Source organism: Phoca vitulina, unplaced genomic scaffold, assembly GCF_004348235.1.
Source record: "Phoca vitulina isolate PV1807 unplaced genomic scaffold, GSC_HSeal_1.0 scaffold29, whole genome shotgun sequence".
NCBI lineage: Eukaryota > Metazoa > Chordata > Mammalia > Carnivora > Phocidae > Phoca > Phoca vitulina.
Genome location: NW_022589732.1, coordinates 23,961,107 through 23,974,725, shown reverse-complemented (window position 1 = coordinate 23,974,725; position 13,619 = coordinate 23,961,107). Strand labels below are relative to the sequence as shown.

The 13,619-nt window shown below is 43.0% G+C and overlaps 1 protein-coding gene across 3 annotated transcripts in view; it reads left to right on the top strand.

The window, feature by feature from the left end:
• The window catches only part of GRID1 (glutamate ionotropic receptor delta type subunit 1), a 774,024-nt gene that overhangs the window by 440,157 nt on the left and 320,248 nt on the right, over window positions 1-13,619 (top strand). The window lies entirely within an intron of this gene.

Sequence of the window (13,619 nt, the reverse complement as noted above, 5' to 3'; positions counted from 1 at the left end):
TCACCAGGGCAGCCTGTGGGACCCCAGCATGCTGTTAACAGAGCTGATTCTAGAAGGTGGTTCCTGGTGCGCCTTTCATCAGGGCTTCGGCCCTCAGCTGCTCCTAAATTAACTGATCAATTTCTAATGGCCTCATTCGAGAAGATGCAAGGTTTATTATGTAGGTAATTTATTCTTTTATGATGTGTGTTTCTTCATCAGCTCAGTGCTCTATGGCTGAAAGAGTTTTGGGTGGCTTCTTTTAATAGTGCAGGTAGTATCAGATAGTAACTCTTGCAAGGCCCACTTTTCATGGCTTTCCTCCATAAATTCACATCTTATTAGCTCTTCCCAGGCCAGTTGGAGACATGCAAGGTAACTGTCCATTTACCTCAGGTTATGGATGGTTGTGCTGCTAACTAAGAGAGACATGATGGCCACCACCCTATTCTTCAGAGCCTGGTGGAGTGCTCCTGGGTCCTTGGGAAGTTTTGATCCTCTGGGCTTCGTCAGCTTCTCTCCAGGTTTCTCAAAGTCTGGTTTCCTTTGTTCCAGAGAAGGGTTGCCTTCCATGTGCCCCTTAAGGCAATTGTCTGGCCTGACTTCAGTTTTATGGTGACTCCGCCAAACTGGATACCCAGTGTTTCTCTGTTGCCTGCCGTCAAAAAGGGCTCTGTTTTTACGTTTCTGCCCTGTATCTTTTTTCCTCCCCTGCATCTGACCCACTCCAGGGCCCTCTGTCCCTCCTGATTCCTTCTTTAGGGCTGGGGGTAACTTCAGCATGGGCTAGTGGTGAAGTGCCCCCAAGGGCATTGCTGGGGCAGCTGGACCCCAGGAAGGGTCACCAGGAAGGGTCGGGTGTGGACATGGCTGTCGGCCACACTGGAACAGCTTCACCCAAGAGGATGGCTGTGTGACTCCCCTGAAGTGACCTCTCCTACTTCTCGGCTTCCTTTTCTATGGGGAGGCTCTTCCTCTTGAGAATGAAGGGTATCACCTACTATATCTTGATCGCCCATTACGTGCCAGGCACTTGTCGGGGCATTTTATATTTGGCACCACCCTTTGTCCTCAGTGGCAACTCTGTATGACAGTTATTATCATCCCCATTTTATGGATGGGAAATGGCAGGCTAAAGAGGTTAAGTCATTTGCCCAAGGTCATACAATTATTAAATGGTGAATTTGGGACTCTGTATGGAGACTGTCTGACTCCAAAGCCCTTTCTGCCAAAGGACATCATCATGCATGTGGCCCTGACAAAGATCCTTAACCTATGGCGGGGTCTGATTCTGTAAGGCCAGTAAGTAGGGCTCAGGTATGCACACTGATGGAGATACTCTTGGCTTTTGTGTCAGCTCATGGATGTTCTGGAAGTCTATGATCTGAAGGTAGGTCCTCCTATAAAGCTTGGACCCTTAGACCTCAGTGTGGCCTCTGATTAATGAACAAGATGTTCTCTTAATTGCATGTAGACTTACCCTTGGGATCCAGCCACATTCAGAACTGCTGTTTCCTGTTACAGTCTAGCCCCAGTGGAAACAAAAGTCCTGTTTTTCTCATGATAGTTATATCATTCTAGGCTCTATCTAAATACAGAGCCACAGACAAAGTTCCCAGTTGCTTTTCTGTTTGTCATACGTGATAGATAAAATAAGGCGGGAAGAAGAGAAGCAGGGGAAGGCATTTGGTGGTTCCAACATGGTCTCCAGAATTCAACAACTATACTGGGGCCCCATCTTCTCATTTCCTGAGCTGCTCCCCACTTCTCTGGAGGAAGTTCAGTTTGTCTGACAGGCTCAGGTTTGTGCTTCTTTGTCCCACATCTTTCCCCAGGGAAGCCTGCCTTGTGGTCCAGCCCCTGCTTCTCTCATTCCTCACAGACTCTGTCCTCCAGTTTCTCCCTCTGTATCTGACTTGCTTAATGTGTTTTCCTGGATTCAAGATAAACATTCAAAGGCACAGGCTTTTGTTTTTTTTTTTTCCTTAATGGGGTGGTTTTCTTAATATATCTACCCCTTCACTGGTGAATATTGGTGTTATATATTTGAGGTCTGTTTCACTTGGAGAAGGGGAAATTGGATGCAGAGAAAGGCTTGTGAGTATATGAGCCTCACTGACAGTGTCTAGTTTCTGCAGGTCTCCAGGTTTGACTGTGGGGACACCGGCAAGCAGTTGTGCTTTTGGGTATAAACTATATTTTCATTGATTGGTTAAATTATATGTTAGCTTGGAGGAGGGTGGAGATTTGAAAGAACTCTTGGAAAGCAGAGTGAACCACTAATCAAGGTGGCCACTAGGTCATGAGTCCCTTGAAGACACGGTCAGAATTCAGCTTGTCACTGAATACCCAGGTGCCCCATGCAAAGAGTAGGTTCTTAGAAAGGTTTGGTTGAGGGCAGGTCAATATACTTAGGGTAGAGCACGTTCCTTTGAAGAGCATTTCCCAGGAGGCCTTCGAAGAAAGACAAAGGCAACAATTAAACTCGAGGCTCAGGGGTGGAGGGGCCACTTGAACTCATCATCCCCCCAAATCTGGTTCTCAGTGTTCCAGTCCCAGGAGCCAGTGCACCCTTGGCATCTTCTGCTTGGCTCCCTATTCAGTGGAGAAAAGCCAACATCGTGGGCCCTGCCTCAGAACCCGTCCAGGATGACCCTGACCACACCTATGTGCCTTCATTTACTTCTTACCCTTCTGCTCACTCTCCCGTGGCTCATCCCTGCAAGCAGATGAGTGACTTGTTTCCTATATTTATTTTCCTGTCCTGGCTCTGGCCTTTGCCAGGATTTCCCTTTCTACCTGGCATGCTCTTCCTGAATCGCTGATTGCCAAGGACTTACCTTTCCTGCAGGGGTCTGCTAAACCTCTCCTTTGCCAAAAGGTCTTCCTGGATCTCCCCATTATTCATTCTCCTATCGTCGTGCCCTCCTTGGCCCAGCTATGGTATGTTGGGGGCTTGGAGCATGTGCCGGACTCCCTGAGCAGGCTATAAGTGGACCTCCTTTCTGTGAGGCTTCCTGGAGTTCCCAGCACGAGGGACTCACACACCAGATGTGCTGTGTTAAGGCTCCTGCTGCTGGTCTACCTCCTGCTTCTCACCTTGCCTCTGCTTGTCTAACTGGCTACACGCGGGAGAAGAGCATTTATAACCATCCCAATCCTTCACAGACTCAGAAAGCCATCATCCTGCTCTGTGAGCCACAGCTGTCAGCACCCCTGTTCCCTGCACCCCCTTTCCCTGTGCTTGCGAGTCCCTTGGGGGCACAGGCTCTTCCTCTGAGGCGCATGCATGCTCCCCTCAGCCCCGGTCCAGGCCATTAGCCAACAGCAGAGCAGCCAGGGAGAAGGACAGGGAGAAATGCTGGCGGGCTTCCTACAGCAGTCTCCAAATTGCGTTTGGGAACATATGCTCTGCTAATTTGTAGGTGCTTTGTGGAAAAAGGCTTCTGTGATCAAAGAGGGTGGCTAAAGTTCGAGGTGAAGAGTGAGGAACAGGTGTCTCCTGCAGGCATGTTCGGTCTTGGAGGCAGGCCGTGCTTTCCGAGGGTGAGGCTGTGCGCACTGCCACATAGGCATTTGGTCCAAACGCGCTCTGCGCTTTTTCTCGTCATGTGCTCCCCTCTGCGCTTGAATAGGTCATCGGAAGGTGGTAGAGTGTCAGGGCCCGCAGGATCGAGTTCATTCCTCCACATGACTCATGAGGTTGTTCAGGAGCTGACCTCAGGAGCCCTCCCTGGTCTTCGTTCCTGCCACCTTGTGTCATGCAGAGTTGCTCTGAGTGTATCCTAAGAGATGGCCGCCACCACCCCACGCGCAGGGTCGTCCCAACGTCTGGACCTCTTCAGCCAGCCTTTGCCCAGAATGCCCTTGTGTTGTTGCCCCTCAGGCCTCAGCCCCCACCTTATTGCTTTCACTGGTTTGCCACCATCACTGACTGCGAGTATCCTCCAGGTGCAGAGCTTGGCCTGGCCCAGAGGGGATTTCTGTCAACGGTCCAGAAGAATGAATGTCTTCCCTACCCCCAAACGCACACTGAGTTAAAGCACAGGAAAATGAGATTAGGCTACACATGAATAATGTGGGGGAAAGAAATGCTAATGCACTAATTGAAGAAAACAAGAAAAAAGACCATGATATGAATGCAGAATCAAATAGCTTTAAGAAATCTCTATTTGGGACACAGAGAGAGGTCAGGAAAAGATTTATTTTTTTTCCTTCCTTTCATTTTGAAGACTCCAATTCTGTTTGGATATTAAGTCCCTGTACCATTTACTGTCTACAAATTTAATTTAGTAACACTCCAAACCAATTATGTTTGTTGTAATTGAGCTGCTTGTTTGTCTCCTCAGCCCCACTGAGGAGCCCTGGGGGACAGGGACCACGTCCTACCCACCTCTGTAGCCCCAGCTGGAAATCCGGAGCAGAGAATAGGAGTCACCATTTATCAGACATTGCAGATCCAGGCACTGTGTTTTGAGCATCACGCTCTTCATCTATTTTTTTTTTTTTTTTTACTTAAAACTTTACAGCTTTATTGAGGTTTCATTCACATACAATAAATGCACATATTTAATGTACAGTTGACGTTTGACATATGAGTGCACCTATGAACTGTGACAACAAGGAAGACAGTGAACGTGTCCATGACCCAAAAAGTATTCTTGTGCCCCTCGGTAATCCCACCCCCAGCCCCGTCTTCTCCCACTCTCCAGGCAATTACTGATCTGTTTCCGGCACTATAGATTATTCATATTTTCTAGAGTTTTACATTAATGGAATCGTACAGTATGTACTCTTTTTTTCTGTTTTGCTGTGGCTATTTCCATCCAGATAATTATTTTGAGATTCACCCATTTTGCAATGTATACCAGTAGGTCTTTTTTTTTTTTTTTTAAAGATTTTATTTATTTATTTGAGAGAGAGAGAATGAGAGACAGAGAGCACGAGAGGGAAGAGGGTCAGAGGGAGAAGCAGACCTCCCGCTGAGCAGGGAGCCCGACGTGGGACTCGATCCCAGGACTCCAGGATCATGACCTGAGCCGAAGGCAGTTGCTTAACCAACTGAGCCACCCAGGCGCCCCCTTTTTTTTTTTTTTAAATTGATGAGGGGTATCTGCATGTATGGATGCATCACAATTTGAATATCTCTTTGCTCATCGATGGACATTGGGGTTGTTCTAGATTTTTAGTGATTACAAATAAGGCTGTTATGGATGTTCATGTACAAGCCTTTGTATGGACAGATGCTTTCATTTTTCTTGGGTACATATTTACAAGTGGAATTGCTGGGCCATATGGTAGATGTATGTTTAACTTTTTAAGAAACTTTCAAGTTGTGTGAGAATTCCAATTGCCCCACATTGTGTTAAGTAGTTGGTTTGATCAGGCTTTTGATATTAGCCATTGGACTGGTGTGTAATGGTACCTCATTATGATTGTAATTTTAATTGCCCTAAGGACTAATGATACTGAGCATCTTTTCATGCATCTACTTGTCATCTACATCTATATTTTTCTTAGGGTGGGGAAGCTGAGATCATCGATTTGAGGACTTTTTCTTTAGTGCTATTAACTTCCCCTCAAGTGATTTAATGGCATCCCCCAAATTCTGCTATGTTGTGTTTTCATTGTTATTCAGTTTAAAATATTTTCTGTATTACCTTTTGATTTCTTCTTTGGCCCATGGGTTGTTTAGAAGTATGTTATTTAGTTTCTAAATATTTGGGGATTTTTAAAGGATCTTTCTCTTATTGATTTTTAATTCAGTTTCATTGTTGTCAAAGAACATAGTTTCTATTACTTGCATCTTTTAAAGTTTATTGAGACTTATTTGATAGTCTAGTATATTGTCTTTCTTGATAAATGTCTTTTTTTATGTGCACTTGAAAAAGATGTGTTATCTATTGTTGTTATGTGAAATGTTCTATAAATGTCAGTTAGGTCAATTTAGTTGGTAGGGTTGTTTATGTCTTTTGTATCCTTGATGATTTTTTGTCTATTTGTTCTATCAATTATTGAGAGAGGAGTATCAAAATATTCAACTTTAATTGTGAATTTGCCTGTTTCTCCTTGCAGTTTTATCCATTGTTGCTTAATGTATTTTGAAGCTTTGTTACAAGAGGCATAAATGTTTAGGATTTTATGTCTTGTTGATTAATTGATCTGTTATCATTACAAAATGACCTTCTTTATCCTTCTGCTCTGAAATGTTCTCCACTCTGAAATATAATTTGATGTTACTGCAGCTATTACAGATTTATTTTGACTAGTGTTAGCCTAATATATCTTTTTCCATTCTTTTACTTTTAACCTACTTGTTTCTTTGTGTTTAAAATACAGCATGTTTCTTGAAGGCCATTCATACTTGGATCTTGCTATTTTATCTATTATAACACTCGGCCTTTTAATTGCAGTGCTTACATAAATTCATTTAATGTGAGTATTGATATGATTAGTAGGTATGGTTTCTTTACCTGGAAGCTAAATGAAGAAACCCTCCCTCCCTCCCTCCCTCCCTTCCTCCCTTTTTTTAAAAAGATTTTCTTTATTTGAGAAAGAGAGAGAGAGCACAAGCAGGAGGGGCAGAGGGAGAGGGAGAGAGAATCTCAAGCAGACCCTGCACTGAGCATGGAGCCCAATGTGGGGCTTGATCTCACAACCCTGAGATCATGACCTGAGCTGAAATCAAGAGTTGGAGGCTTAACTGACTGTGCCACCCAGGTGCCCCTGAAGAAACCATTTCTAGGGGGAGGGAGAGACCACTGATGTCGAGTGCTGCTGTCATGAGGATGTGATGACATAGGGGGTTAAAGGTGGGATGGAGTTGGAGGACCAAGTCCCCAGGTACTTCAACGTTTATTATTCCATTTTACAGATAAGGAAACAGAGGCTCAAAGAGATGGATTGACTTTTCAATGTCGCTTAGGAAGTGGCAGAGTCAGGATTTGAACTTAGGTGTGGGTGACTCCAAATTTAAGAAATATATACCCTCTGCCATGCTGCCTCTCTCTTACCTTTCCCCTTCATACTTAGCACTAACTAAACACTAAATACATGACTACATGACTGAATACCAGTAATATTCGAATGTTTTCATCATTTGAAAGTGGTGATATTGTTGTTATGGAAAGTCTTATTATAAAACGTTTATTATTTATTATTAGAGTTCTTCCCTTTAGGTGATTTTACATATTACTACCTTGTTTTCTTAGACCTTCTGTGGAAATGATGAAAGTCCCCTACAAAAGCCCACATGATTAAGCTAATACATGTCACATGAGTAGTATTTGAAGGGAACAAACCATATTTACTAGAAATGTACTTCCACTCAGAATGTATCTATTTTCGTTTCTCAGCCCAAAAGGAATCTGTGAAATTTAACACTTATAGTGACAGATATATGAGGGAATTGTCATTGTATGACATCATACTTTGGCCCTTTTCAAAGCCCCATGGGAAGGGTACTTGGAGCTGCACAGATGGGTTTGGGACAATATTAGAGAGCAGTGATGTACCACTGTGTTTTAGATCAGTCACCATGGATACTTCTTTGACTCGGGGCAGGCAAACTGTTCTACTTCCTTCCTTGAACCTTGTTTTCTTCATCTGCTCAATAGGGTTCCCTATAGCTACCTCTTAGGACAGGTGTGAAGATTAAATGAGAAAACTCACCTGAAGTGACCCATCACAGGGGTCTGGCATATAGCAAGCACTCTTGGAGGGATAGTTCCTCTTAACGAATCACTAATGTCCTGTGGAAAAGTTCATCTTCGGAATTTAATCAAGGAAATATGTAACAGGTCAGTGCATGTCTTTATGAGGAGTGCCAGGGGATGGAGACATGGTTTGACTCATCATTGAGGTGAACCTGAATTGTAATATTTCTGTGTGTTGGGGTTGCTGGGGCCCTAGTTCTCCCTTTCAAACTCCTATGCATCCTTTAAGGCTCCGCCCAAATTACTCTCCCCTCACCTTGCAAAACCTATGAATTTCTTCCATACCTTTCTTTTTTCCGACACCCCAGAGAACTCAGGCTGTGATTCTTCAGTGGTCCTTAGCTTCTTCCCCCATGTCCTGTCTCCCTACCAGGATTTGCAGTTCTTGACAATCTATAATTCATTTATCATACATGTACTGAACACCTGTGAGGCACTGGGGATGCTCATGCACATTTGCGAGATATGCTCCTCACCCTCAGAGAGTTTATGGTATCATGGGTGAGAAACATGTGCTTGTGGATCACTAACCTATAGCAGCTAGGCAATGCTTGTAGGGGCCACTCTAGATCCTCTGCAATTTGCAACCAAGTTCAAGCTCCCTGCAGACAGAACAACTCAGCCCGATTTTTACCATTGACGTGGAATCAGACTCCATGTTTTAGATGTGAGCCAACTGTCCCAAACAAGTATATTGTCGTTTTGCCGAGTTTTGACAGAAGGTTCCTTGGTAAAGGGAGTGCTGACACTTAGGGAGTTTTAAAAATAGCTTTAATTACCACATGTAGCAAATGTATCTGAAAACTAAAGGTTAGTGTTTACCCTTGTGCATTCCTATCCATTGCTTTTCCCACAAATGGGTTCTGATGGATTCCGATGAACTCACTACTTGTGCCAGAAAGATCCTATTATCTGTGCCTTCTACCCTGTTATTACACCTCCTTTGCCAGGCTGGATAATCACCATGTAACTCACGGAGAGGCGAGAAGGAAACACGTGCACGCATGCGTGCACACAAAGGGCTGCTGCCTGTGCTCAGCATGCGGGGCCCGCAGGCCCCTGGCGGGGCTCCCGAGGAGCGTGCTCTCAAAACTGGAGCGTGGAAGCAGAGGTGGAGGCCGGAGACAATTCAGACCACCAAAACTTCTTGTGAAGTGTCTTAAATAATGTTTGAGGGCTCATAGAGACCAGAGGCTTGGCTTTGGTTATTTTTCCCACTGTCTCAAACCAGAGGATGTTCTGTGCACTTGGGCCGTCTCTTAGAGGTGGTTGAAGCATCCCAAATGAATATTGTCCAACTTCAGAAAGAGGAGTGAAGAAACCCTTTACTTGTCAGTGATCAGAACTAGGATGCAGTTTCCTGCAGCCTTGCAGACTGGCTTGGCTGCAGAGGTGATGCGGGGCTGAGGAGTCAGGGGCTGCCACTGTGGTGCCCGGCGCCCCTCCCTGGTCAGGTGCAGAGTGGGGCTCCTGGGCAAGAATTGCTGAAAAGCCCACCTTATGAGGCCAGTGGGGGTCCTAATGACCTCCTCCCTACCCTTAGATCTCTGCTTGTTTGCTCTGGGGCATTGCAAGAACAGTGAGCCCAGTGGTTGCCTTCAAAAGCAGGGAAACTTACATTTGAGTACCTGCTGAGTGCCAGGCCCTGCTTTGGATGCTTTATAGACATTATTTCAAAACAAATGATATTTATCCATGAAATCCCATTTAAAAGGATTTTGAAAGCAATTTGAGAACCCATTCAAAGCGAGAAATTTCAAATCAAGAAATTTGAACCCATTTGTAACAGGATATCTTCCTCCTTGCCCTTACAAAGGTTGTGCAAAGGTCCCTGGATTTTGCACTGTCAGGATCAATCATGGAAAATCTCTGTAGATAGATACTCAGGAAGTTCCAACACACTTTGGGTCTCAAGCCTGGGCATGGTGATTTTTTCCCCCTTTCTGTGCCTGAAAGACCCCACGTATTGGGCTCAGCCTTCTTAAATGACTACCAGCTACTCCTCTCTGACACCCTACCTTGGATTAATGTGTATGAGGGGATGGGTAGACCCACAAACCCCTCTTCTGTCTCCTTTCCATCTCAACGTGAAGCTTCCGGGCTCAAGCCAATTTGACCACTCCCATCCTCTAAGCCACAAAAGCTTCCAGCCAACATCATTGCAAGTTCACGTATTTGTTGAAGGAAAATATCTTGGGAGAAACAAGAGCACAAACTTCCTAGAGCACAGAGTGTGGCTTGCTTCTGTGTGTGTATGTGAGCACATGCATGGTAGGGAGAGAGAGACAGGGATAGAAGGAAAGCAGTGGAAAATTGCTTTGTTTTTTTCTGATTCTTCTACAATAGTAAAACAGAAGATAGATTAATATACTAATGAATTATCCTTTCCAATAGCCTTATATATGTAGTTTATTTTGCCAAATTGAGGTTTCTCTGTTATGTTCGGCTTTGTATCCTGCTTTCAATTAATAATGTATAATTCACATTTTATCATGTCAATAGCTAGCATTTGGAATAATATTTAATGGTCTTATAGTAGTCTGTCATTTGGAGGAATCATAATTTATGCAAATCTTCTCCATTTTTGGAAACTTAGGTTAGTTAATGCTGTTGTAAATAATGCTGCAATTGACATACTTCTACCTGGATCTGATGTGTTTCTGATTCCTAGTGATGGTAAAAATATTGTTTCAAAGTATGGGAACTCTCAAGGAGCCTGAGCCCCTTTTATCAGAGTGCTCTGTCTCATCCCACTCATGTGTCTGTGAACATGAATATAATCGTTTTTCTTCTTTACCAATATTATAGATAAAAAGGCTCACTGCATTGTGCTAATTTGTATTTCTTTGCTTACTAGTCAAGCCAAACACTTTGAACATTTATTTTTTTATCATACCTGTTTCTAATTTTGTGACTTAGTTGCTTATGTCCTTTGTGCAGATGTATTCATCTTTTGTCATGTGACTGGATCCTTACAATGACCTTCTGAGAGAGATATTACTAACACTGGAGTCAAGATTACAAACTTGAGGGTCAGGAAAGGTCTAAGGTATCACAACCAAATAAAGACAAGTTGGAATTTTAAGTTCACATTGATTTTTTTTAAAGATTTTATTTATTTATTTATTTGAGAGAGAGAGTGAATGAGAGGGAGAGGGAGAGAGAATCTGAGCTGATTCCATACTGGCACAGCCCAATGTGGGGCTTGGTCCCACAACCACGAGACCGTGACCTGAGCTGAATCCAATAGTTGGACGCTTAACCAAGGTGCCACCCTTGGTTAAGTGCCACCCAGGCGCCCCAAGCTCATATTGATCTTGTTCAATGTGGCCAGCCCATTCCTACCTTAAAGGGAGATACATGTTCATTTATGTCTTTTAAGGGTCAACATTTCTGCACCAAAGAAATAAATCTTCCAATTCTTATATTGGATTAGATCATTTTAATTCCTGAATCAATACTGGGTTTTACATCTTAAAGTGACATAGAATTTTCTATTAACCTTAGATAATACACAAAAAATTGCTGAAACTTTCTCTAATTTGTATCCAATAGAAGGACCCAGTGTCAATGGGCACATAGAAGGCACATAAAGTAGTTTTTATGATGCGACCCAGAGAATCTTGTGTAAGGCCCTGGCTCTGTTTTGTGGGATTCATCAATGGCCCCAGGGAAGCCCCTCCAAGAAGACTTGCAGTGAGGGAGCAGGCACCCTCCTTTCTCTTATGGGGAGTGGAATCATGTCCATGTTCTCCTTCCCCCTCAAAGAAATGTTCCTCACTAAATCCTCTTTCCCTCAATTTTGACTCTTCTGGTTGTTGTTGTTGTTGTGGTTGTTGTTGTTTATAGCCTCCTTGTGGGTGAGAATATTAAAATATTAATATAAAGCATAATTGACATTAAAAATACTGTACAATTTGATGGGTTATGATTTGGAGGGTTTTTCTTTTTAAGATTTTATTTATTTATTTGACAGAGAGAGAGTACAAGCAGGGGGAGCAGCAAGCAGAGGGAGAAGCAGGCTCCCCACTGAGCTGGGAGCCCGATACAGGACTCGATCCCAGGACACTGGGATCATGACCTGAGCCGAAGGCAGACGCTTAACCGACTGAGCCACCCAGGCGCCCTGATTTGGAGTTTTGACATATACACTTGTGAAACTATCACCACAGGCATAATAATGCACCTTTCTATTACCCACAAAAGATTTTTCATGTCCCCATGTAACCAGTTTCTCTCTCTCCACCCAATCCCAGGTAATCTCTGATCCGTTTTCTGTCAGTGTATATTACTTTACATTTTCTAGGACTTTATATTAATGGAATCATACAGTACATACTTGTCTTTTGTGTAGCTTTTTTCACTCAGCATAATTTTGAGATGCATTCATGTTGTTACATAGATTGATGGTTAATTTTTGTATACGGTGTGAGGTAAGGGTTGAGGCTAATTTTTGCTTTATTTTGATTTATTTCTGTGCATGAATATTTAATTGTTCCAGCACCATTTGTTGAAAATAATATTCTTTCCCCTTTGGATCATTTGTCGAATATCAATTGGCCTTCAATGTTTGGATCTATCCTAGATTCTCTCTTCTGTTTCATTGACCTATATGTCTATCTTCACACCAGCGCCACACTGTCTTTATAACTGTAGCTTTCTGGTTAGTCCTGAAATCAAGTGGAGAAAGTTTTCTACCTTTTCCTTCTTTAAAAATTTGCCTTTACCCTTCTACATCCTTCACATTTTCATAGGGCTGGGACTGGGATGAGTCAAGCAAGGCACCTAAGGCACAAAATTTAAGAGGGAACTCACCCTCAAGCTTGTGCAAGCACCTCAGCTTAGTTCTGGCCCTGCATTTCCATATACATTTTAGAAGAAGGCCTGCTAGGATTTTAATATCATTTTTATTGAATCTAGAGATAATCTGAGGTAGAATTGAGAGCTTCACAATATAGAGTCTTCTGATCCATGAACAAGGCATATCTTTCCATTTATGTATATCCTCCTTAATTATTTTCAGCAGTGTTCTGCAGTGTTAAATGAATAGGTCTTGTTAAGTTCATCCCTACATTTCTAATATTTTTGATACAATGGTAGATAGTGCTGCTTTTTCTTTCTTTCTTTTTTTTTTTGTTCACTGGGGGAAATTTATTTATTTTTAACATTTATTATTTTTTTATTATTATGTTAATCACCATACATTACATCATTAGTTTTTGATGTAGTGTTCCATGATTCATTGTTTACGTATAACACCCAGTGCTCCATGCAGAACGTGCCCTCTTTAATACCCATCACCAGGCTAACCCATCCCCCCACCCCCTCCCCTCTGGAACCCTAAGTTTGTTTCTCAGAGTCCATAGTCTCTCATGGTTCATCTCCCCCTCTGATTCCCCCCCTTCATTCTTCCCTTCCTGCTATCTTCTTTTTTTTTTTTTTTTAACATATAATGTATTCTTTGTTTCAGAGGTACAGGTCTGTAATTCAACAGTCTTTCACAATTCACAGTGCTCACCATAGCACACACCTTCCCCAATGTCTATCACCCAGCCACCCCATCCCTCCCACCCCCCCAACACTCCAGCAACTCTCAGTTTGTTTCCTGAGATTAAGAATTCCTTGTATTAGTCAGGTCATATGATACATGTCTTTCTGTGATTGACCTATTTTGCTCAGCATAATACCCTCCAGTTCCATCCACGTCGTTGCAAATGGCAAGATCTCATTCCTTTTGATGGCTGCATAATATTCCATTGTATATGTATACCACATCTTCTTTATCCAATCTGTCAATGGATATCTTGGCTCTTTCCACAGTTTGGCTATTGTGGACATTGCCACTATAAACATCGGGGTGCACGTACCCCTTCGGATCCCTACATTTGTATCTTTGGGGTAAATACCCAGTAGTGCAATTGTTGG